The sequence below is a fragment of the Poecile atricapillus genome, chromosome 22, assembly GCF_030490865.1.
Source record: "Poecile atricapillus isolate bPoeAtr1 chromosome 22, bPoeAtr1.hap1, whole genome shotgun sequence".
Lineage (NCBI taxonomy): Eukaryota > Metazoa > Chordata > Aves > Passeriformes > Paridae > Poecile > Poecile atricapillus.
In genome coordinates this window covers 887,217-896,657 of record NC_081270.1, presented here as the reverse complement: position 1 = coordinate 896,657, position 9,441 = coordinate 887,217, and the positions used below count along the sequence as shown (strand labels likewise).

At 47.8% G+C, this 9,441-nt stretch overlaps 1 protein-coding gene across 1 annotated transcript in view; it reads left to right on the top strand.

Moving 5' to 3' along the window:
• The first annotated feature begins 658 nt into the window (after positions 1-658).
• Positions 659-9,441, top strand: part of PIK3CD (phosphatidylinositol-4,5-bisphosphate 3-kinase catalytic subunit delta) — a 32,995-nt gene continuing 24,212 nt past the window's right edge. Inside the window, exon 1 of the mRNA XM_058855304.1 lies at positions 659-738. The gene's annotated coding sequence lies outside the window, so the exon portion shown is untranslated. The remainder of the gene's footprint in view (positions 739-9,441) is intronic.

The following is a 9,441-nucleotide window of genomic DNA, read 5'->3' as shown; positions in this document are numbered from 1 at the left end:
GGGGGCATCGGGAGGGTCTCCTGCCCACAAGCCCTGGGTGCCGCAGGCTCTCCTGCCCCGTGTGCCTGCCCAGGGATGGTTTCTGCAGCGGCTGGCAGGGCCGGGGTGAGTGCTGACCATTTCTTCCACAAGGGCTGCGGAGGCTGGCTCGGGTGTGCTCCCACCAAATGCACGGGCAAGCTGCTTTTATGTGTCTTTAAGGAAAGATCATTCCTGCCGGGGTCGTTTCTCGTGAACACGAGAGGTTATAAGGTGTGTGTGGAGTGAGTTTCGTGGCCCGGGGTGTTTTGTGAGGGGCTCTGAGCCCGCGAGGCGCTCAGGCAGCTTCGGCTTTTGTGGGTTGGGAGTGAGGAATTTGTCATCCCTCTGTGCTTTGTGTTGAGGTAGCGGCGATGGGCTGCAGGGCCCGGCCCAGACAGGTGGAACTCACAAATAAATGGCTTTTCCCAGCCATTCGCGGCCATTTCCAGCAGCTCGGCGCTTTGCTCCGCAGCGTTTCCTGTGCGGGTGCCGCTAGATGGGGCCTTCGTGCCGCGCCCCGCCGGGCCCGGCAGGGCCTGAGGCACCGGCCCCTCTGCAAGGGAAACGGGAAATTGGCCTTGGAGCTACGCCAGAGAGACTCGGAAAGTGCACACGGAGAAGGGAATCCAGCGCCCTTTGCACCTGCGGGGGCTCCTCCTGCCCACCCTCACCCAGCAGCATTCCCCATCGTGCTGGGCGTGGATAATTTTCCTTGAGGTGAGGAGGACTTCATGGTATTCCTAATAAGAATAGTAGGGATGGCCTTGGATGAGTTATTTGTGGGTCAAACGTTTGGATTGCAGAGTGCGTGTTCCTCCTCCGATTGCACCGGCCTGGGCTTTTTGTCTGAGCAGGTTTGGATAATGAGCCACAGCCCCAGCAGCAAACAGCTCAGTCTCTTACATGAGTGCTCTGATGCAAATGCCACATAAGAGTTAATCACCACTTCATCTGTCTGCCTTCTCCAGAGGCTCCTTCAGTTGTCAGCAGGGATGGTCTCTTACAAAGAATGATTCAGAGCGTTTCGATAAAGGCCCTGCTCTGAATCACCACTTGTAGGAGCATCTTTCTTCATCAGTGATTTAAAAAGACAAAAAATGTAGGGGCCTGGGAAGGCTGTCTACCTCTGCCAGCAGAGAGAGAGGTGCTGGGAATCTCCCTCAGGCTCATTTGGGCACCCTCAAGCTCCCCACTGACCCTGCCTTGCTTCTGTGGCTAGAACAGAAAGCTGCAGCATGGGCTGTGCTCAAACCAGGGGATGCCTCATGGTTTGCACGGTTTCCTTGGCAGCTCAGAAGTGCTGGGGCCTCTCCTGACTTCTGCTTCCCTCTGGAAGTCGGGGGTCTTGCTGGTAAGCTTCTCTCTGGGGGTTTTGACTGCGTTTAGAAAACCTGACCTCTGCTTATTTTTCTCCAAGTTATAGCCTAAGGTCAACATTCTCATAGGTTTTATAAATAAACCCCAGCCCAGCACATCCCCTTGTGAACAGTACAGAGGCTTTGGGCAGGACAAAGGAAATTCAGCATTCCCCTTTCCCACCAGTAGATATCAGACTGTCTAATTCTTCTCCTTTGGGTGGCCTCATGTCTGTCCTTACTCCTTTGCCCTTGGTTTTAGCAATTAACAGTGGTTTTATGTGTTACTAACAGTAGACAAGCAGGACAAGGGCATGGGGCTGGGTTAGAACAGATGTAAAAAGCTTTTGATTGACCAGATCCAAGCATGGTGTAGGGAGGTTCTGGGCTGACCTCTCCGTGTGTTAATGCCTACAGCTCATCCTGGGCTGGCACTGGCTCTGGGGTGTGCCAGGTCATTTGTGCCTTCACTGTGTGCACTGTCACCCTCTGTGGCTCAAGCTGTGCGCTCTCATCCCACCTGGATCCACTTTGGTTTTGGAGTGCTGGTCTCCAGAAGCACTGGCCAAGCTGTGTGTGGTGTTTGGCTTTGTCCTGGCTTTCAGCAGTACCAGGATTCCCAAGACATTTTCTCCTTTCCTCTTTTATCCAGATGGTTGATGTAAGCACAGCCATGGGTATGTGCTGGGTGAAGCTGGGAATGTTTTCTCTGCCTTGGAAGCCGGGGTGCTGGCATGTTTTCGGTGGTTTGCTTGGCCTTTCTGTCCCTTACCAGTGCTTTTGCTCCAGCTGTTGTTTCTTCATCTCCCCCCTTTTAATCTCTCAGCCTTGTGTTGAACGCTGAAGAGATTTAAGGGTTTGAGCAATGAAGAAAAGCTGGAAAACAAAAAATTTGTGTCACAATTTGCCAGTTGTCACAATTAGCATAGGGTGAATTGGGAGAGCTGTGAAGAGAGCTGTAGACAAGAGGATCCAGTGGCTTTCTTCAACAGAGAGATGTAACTCGGAATTCTTATTCCTTAAACAACCACATGGGCATAGAATGGTGCAAACACCTGTTTGAATTGCAGCAAATCATAGATAAAGCTCAAACAGCCTGCAGAATGGTCCTCAGTGGATCTTTGAAGCAGCATATCTGAACTTTTGAGGACAAGGGAGTTACAAACTTTCCCTTGAAGCCTAAAATGGATGCACCTGTAGAGCAGAGTCTGATTTGAGCTGTTCCTGGTGGCCATCAGAGCCCAGGGAGCTGCATTTCCCTCCGTGCTGCTGGATTTCCCCTCTCCAGCTCCCTACCCAGTTTCCCGTCAAGAGTAAGTTGAGCATTTCTCATCGAGAATGTGGCCTGTGGTGAGGGGGTGGGAAGGGAAGAGGGGGTGGGGTGAGTGCTGGGGGAGCTGGGGTACTGCAGTTTCGTGCCTCAATCTGTATTCTCTCTCCTCTGCATGGCTTCCTGTTTTTTCACACCACTGCTCTTAGAAACAACAAGCTGCAAGGGAGCAGGACAGGGCTGGTGCTTGGTCACCTGGAAGAAACCCCTGGAAACACCTGCAGGAGATCTGGGTGCAGGCTCTGGAGAAGGCAGCGTGTGTTTGTGTGCTCCCCAGGTGTGAGCCTCTCCCACAGAGCTGGCTCCCCGAGGAGGGGGTGCTGGTGGCTGTGTGCTCCCATAAATGCCCTGCTCAGTGCTGTGCAGCAGCAGAAATACCCATTCATTTTCATCTTTGAGTTGTTTTCCTCAGCTGCTCTTGAATGGACAAACCTAGAACTTGTCCTGTTCTTAGGAGTCTTGTGATAATCGGTCAGAGGCATTCAGTGTCAGAATAATGCTGAATGTTGAATCACCAGTGCTGATTCCTGCAGAATCTGGGATTTTATGCTTTGAAAGCCACGATGCAGTCTAGGTTTGCTCCAGTGTGTGAAATGAGGAAGGATCTGGTTTGAAGTGCCCTCCCTTTCCATGACCCTGGGCAGCTTGTGCAGCTGGACAAGAGTGAACTCTCAGAGAAGTGGTTCCCAAACTGAGAACCAGGGTCAATTATTATCTGAAAATCCACAAAGAACTGAACATTCTCAAGTGCTGTGACTTCTGTTTTCAGGGGCCTGAGAGCATTCTTAAAAAACCAAGAAGTTGCATTAGGAGCTGCGCTGTCGGTGTAATTTCTGTATTTACTGCCAGGTTTTCCCCCTGCTGTTTTGAGAGGGAAGGAAATGGCCTGTTTGACCATAAGTAAATGGGAAAACATGAAGAAAGCTGTTTAAAATCTGTAATTCACCTTCATAGGTGAATAACTGGAAGGATTGAGGGAGTGCTGTACCACATAGGCCTGTGACACTTTAGTATCTGATCTGTGCTCTGTTCAATGCTACATTAGGGAGGCAGCAGGAGCCCTGTGCTCTAGTCAGTGTGATTATTGAAGAATGGGAGATTGTTTTTAATCTGAAATCATTGTGTTGCTGCCTCAAAGCTAAATTCTCTACAAGCAGCAGTTTTTGAGGAATGGAGCTCCACGGCCCCGGATGCTTTGGTTCAGGGCGTGAGACAATTGGGTGTTTCTGAGATTCTATTTCTGTGGGTGACATCAGGGCTTTGGTTTGCTGGCACGTTGCTAAGTGACTTCCAAAGCTGCTCCTGTGGGTAATGATGGAGGAGCCCAGGGAAAGGTAAACAGAGGATTGGGTTGCTCAGCCTTGTTCTGGCACTGGCTGCTCTCGGCAGGAGGTGGGTGGGCAGCCAGCACAGCACAGCTGCTGCAGCAGTTCCCTGCTTGCCAAACACTGCTGCAGCAAGGAGATGAAAAATGGGGAAGATTGCATCAATTACTGAGCCTTGTAAAAATAATTAGCCAGACAACAGCAGGCAAATGGGCCGGGAGGAGAAGGAAAACCAGCTGCCAAAGCAGAGAAAGACAGGACTTCACTGGGGATGGGAAAAGATGGGGAATTGTGTAAGATTCCCTTTTAATCAGGGGCTGGGGAGAGATAAAAAATAATGAATGAGCTTTGCATGCACATTAGAGCTGGACAAGGAGGAAGGGGGCATCCCCTCACTGAAGCTGCTTCCACCAGAGGCTCCAGCAGACCAAGGGCCATTTTTGTGGCTTTTCAACAGGTACCAGTGGTACCAGGTGTGACCAGTGACACACAGAGAGGTGAGCACAGCTTGTGCAAATGTTTGTCAAGAAGGGTTGTCTGACTTTTCCATGCAGGAATTGGTGCCAGGGCTGTAAGGGAACTGGACAGAATGTTGGTTAGTCCAGTTTCTAAACGATGGGAATAAATTTCCTTTAGGATTCCTTTTTCTCCTTCATTCTACGGTTCCTCCCAGAGCCACCAGCAGGCTCATGAATGATTTTTGCACTGTAATGCTGTGGTCTCTGATCTGTGGGCAGAGCTGTCTGCTGCGATACAAGGATGTAGTTAATAAGATTTGACAGCCAGTCTCTACTGTGTGCTAAATGTCACTTGGTCGTTGTGATTTCGTGGTGACACTCATTCATGTCTGCCAGATTAATTCCAAGGGTTGTTTCCCATGATGACTCTTCCCAGCACCTCTGTTTAGAATTTAGTAGGAATCCCCTCCTTGTTCTGTAAGGTCTTGCAGAGAGATTTTTCTGCATTACCTAAGCAAATCTTTTTGGGTTTTTTAAACCTGTGATGCACACAGACAGCACAGAAGCTACAACTGTCTTCTATGTTAGAGGAAACAGCCTGTCACTTGGCTGTTCTTAGTCCTCCCACCAGAAATTTCTCTTCAGTGAAGGCAACCAGCCAAAAAGGGGAGGGAAAAGGCAGTTCTGGGAGAAGCCCCCTTGCAGAGAGCACTTGCAATCTGTAGAGCTGCTGTGCTGTCCTCAGGGAGAGCCAGCTGCACCTGTGGCATAGAGGGTGATCCACTCACCCATGATGAGATCTAACAGATAATCTTAACTGAGGTAAACAAACAAGTATCAGCCTAAACTTAATACTAGAGTTCAGTTGCCTCTGTAATGCAAGGTTTCAGGGAATTTTTGGGGGAATTTGTGCTCATGCAATCAGAGCTGCTGACTTATTCAGAGCAGGGGAAAACATTCTATTCAGAATCAGTTATGCTGCTGGCTGGGTTTTTTATGGCCTCTTCCTCTATTTTTTGTGACATAAGAAAAGCAGCGTGACTGGTTTTAATTTTTTGCTGTAAGACTGATCCAAGGCAATGAGTGGGGAGCACTGCTGGACAATTCCCTGTCTCCTGAAGCTAACAGTGGAAGAAGGCCACTTTTCCCTGGGCAGGTTCACTGGGCTCCCTCATCTTTGCTAATTCACATGAGGGCAGGACATGTGTTTACCAGCAGCAGCTTGCTCCTACCAGGTCTCTCAAGTACAGCCAAGGTAACAGGCACAACCATCTGGTGAGGAGCTGGAAACACTGAGCATCAAGGAGGAGATAAAAAATTAATCAAGGTTTGATTGTGCTGTGGCTGGTCACTGCTGGCCAAAGAGACTGAAGGGCGCTAGAGGGACTGTGCTCAGTCAGCTCTCTCCTGTGCAAGTTTGTTTGGTGTTGTCATCTTTACTTTTTTGCAACTTAACAGGATTTCATGTGCTATTTTTTGTCATTTGTAAGTTGAGTAGGTGTTTGGCTGCCTTTCCTCCTGTGGTCAGCTGGAACCCCACAAAAGAGGTTCACAAAGAGGAGTAGGGGAAAATGCTCTGATACTGTGGACTGAGCAATTCCCAGTGCCTGTGATAAATCTGATATCACCAAACATTCTGCCGTGCCCATTATCAGAGATAAGGGAAGACAAGGATTCAGTAAAGATGAGAGCCATGGGGAGAGCTCAGCCACGCTGGTAAATGAGATCAAATGCCTGTATTTGTATTTTGCCCAGAGGAGGGATGCACATTTCAAATCCCTGTGAGCTTTTGCTGGCTCTGATTCAGCAGTGAAAAAAGAGGTGTGGGTTTGGAGGGGTTTGTTGGTTGGGTTTTTGTGATTTGGCAATCTGAGGGATCTGTTCAAACCTCCAGGTTTGCTCTGTGGGTCCTTGCAGTGACAGAAGTGTTTGGGGAGCAGCCAGAGGTGCTGGTGTCTGTCCCACCATGGCTCCCCATGGCAGGGAACACACGGCCTGAGCAGCAGCAATCAATAAAGCTTTGAAGGAAGAGAAGAATGCTAAATAAATAATGTGCAGGGAGGAATAGTCAGGGCATGACCTGCTAGCAGGGAATGGGCTGTAAGTGGGTGCTGGCAGTAAAAGCCCTTGTGGCACATCGGGGGCTCTGTGCTTTGAAAGGGCATTTGTCTGGCTCTAGGGTGGGAGCCAAGAGACAAGTGTGACAGACTGGGAAATGGCACAGAGAGGGAAATCTTTCTGGTAAAGGAGAAGTCCAAGGAGGAGGAAGAATGTATTTTTAGTGTCAGATGGCTTCTGAAATCTTTTTGCTTCTGCCACCAAAGGAATCACATGTGTAGTCAGTAGTTGTATTTTTGTTGAGGGCTTCTAAGGGTGGGGAGGAATGACTTTCAAGGCAAACTTTTCTCTAGAGGGTTGAGCGAGTACCTCAGCTCTCCAGAGCACCCCAAAGCATGGGTGCTGTGTGCTCATCCCATTCCCAAGGTCACAAAGTGTGGCTTGGCAGCATTACTGTGCTGTCCAGAGCAGCACATACCTGTGCAGCTGGTGCTTAAGGAAAGACGATGCAAAGATTTCATTACATTTTGTCATTAAATTTCCAGGGCTAATTCCGAAAGCCGAAGTCGTGCTCAATCCTCTCCTTTGTGACGGTGCTGTGTGCCCGTTCTGCTCTGTCAGCACTTAAACATCATTCCCCTTGTGCCTGTGAGCTCTGTGGCTGTTGCTGCCCTCTCCTCACTCCTGTCATTTTGTCATTTTAGCCAGCAGACTCTGCTCTGTCTCTGGCCTTTAAAGCAGAGCAGACTGAAAATCTGTCTCCTGACTGCAGACAGCGGCTAAAAGCACCAAACAGAAAGTGGGTAGGAGGAAGGAAGTGAGAGGTTGAGTTTTTTCCTGTTGCAGGTAGCAAGGAAATAAAATAGGAAATTCAATGCAAAGTTATCATCTTGCTGAGCCCCCCCAGCACCACAGGCTGCAGATGTTTTATGGCTGCTTTTGTCTGATGGTTTATTCCTCTTTGTGTGATGGTAAAAGCTGGACTTGGGTCCATGTGGTGCTGCAGAGCAGCTCCCAGCAGAGACTCCTTAGAACAGGGACAGTGTGGGTAACACTGACTTTTTCCCTCTTAGAATACAAGAGGAGTTGCTGTGAGCTGGACATACCAATACAGACCTGGCTATTGGGGCCTGGTGAAAATGGAATTGCTTCAAATTTAATCCAAGATCTTCTCCATTTTCCAGTGAATGAGTGGTTGTAGGGGCAAAGGTGCCCAAGCTGTGCAGGTTGTGTTAGGCTGCTGCCATTCTGTGGAAACAGAACAGTCACTTGGGGGCTCAGGGGAGAGGGACCCACCCTGGCTCACACCTGGCTGCTGCGTGTTTTAAATTATTATACTCTCATAATAAACAGTGGAGCTTTTTACTTTAGTTTTTGGGCCACATTTGCCCTTGTAGCACATAATGCAAGTTTAACATAGTCAGTGCTTGTCCTGCACAGTTTCCCAGTCCTGGTTGTGTTTAGGCTGGCTGGACTGTTCCCTTCTGTGAAATACATCTTCTCTTCTTTGTAAATATTTTTAAAGACTTAATGAAAACAAACATTATCTATTTCTAGACCAAAATTTGAGGACAAAAATTTTGCGCTTTCCCTCTACTGAAAAGAATTTGTTTTTCCTTCATCACTGTTCCCAGGGTAAAAGTAGTTACCTCCAGTTATGTAAATGAGTCTTCATCAATATATCTCAGGTGGAAACTCCCCTGGTTGCAAATGGAAATTTTCCTCTGGTTACAGCGAAAATAATTTTCTTTCAGCCAGAGCCATCTCTCATTTTAGAAAAAGGAAGAAAAATTCCATTTACATTCCTTTTCTCCTTGTTGTCACTGATGACTCATGCAGTGGCCTTTACTACTTATTTCTGAATCTTAAGTGATTTTTCAGGTGGCTGCTAAAGAATTCTTAAAGCATTTGTCACTGGCATCTGCCTCACTTGGTAACATGATACATATATTCTGATTTTTATGCAGAGAGTGTATTTGTTTGGGTTCTGAATGTTGCTTAGTTTGGAATACACATTTTAGATGTCAAATAAAGCTAAACAAACAAAAACCACTGAAATACAACAAACTCTTGAGTTTGTGAAAAATATTTAGCACAGGCAGGCACCTGCATCTGTCTTCAGAGTGCAGCCAGCCACCCACACATGAGCCTGCAAGATCCGGTCTTACTGGAAACAATTAATAAAGACCCCCAAAATTCCCAAACGGGATGAAGGGCTTTCCTTTTAGCACTGTGACTTTATCACTGAGGTCTAATTTTGTCAACTTGAACTGTGCTTCTGAGTGTGGGAAGACTGGGTGCTGCTTTCCTTCTGGTAGCAAAGAAAAGGATCCAGAATCCCCTAACAGTAATTTCAAGAATAAATAGCGTGGTTTAGTTAGATAGGCAGTTATAATTCATAATGGAAATTTGTGGTTTTAAAGATCACTCACTTGTACTGCAAAAAAAATGAAAACAAAAAGAGAAAGGAAAGTTGTTTGTCCCTCCTCAAGAATGGATAGTCGGAAAAGGAATGGAGCTTCTGGCCATCTGTGTTTGGCAATTTTTAGTTTTGTATCAAAAACCCATCTTCAACAGAAGTGAGCTTTTGAGTGGCATTCCCTGAGAGGGGGGAAATGCTGTGTTTGTATTGCAGTCATGCTCTGAAGTGATAAAAACGTGGTGTGCCGTGACACTGATGCTCTGAACTCATGCAGCACCAGCAGCTGAAGAGCTCAGATGAGTTGTGCAAACAGCAAAGCTTCCCAAAACGCCCTGTGGGACACAAAGGAACATTCCCAGTGTTCTGCGAGCAGGGAAATGTGATGCAGTAAAAGCTGTGACATTGACACCAGTGTGAGGAGCGGAACAGGAGCCTCTTGCCTGTCCTTTTGAAAGCCTTGTGTTTTCACAGC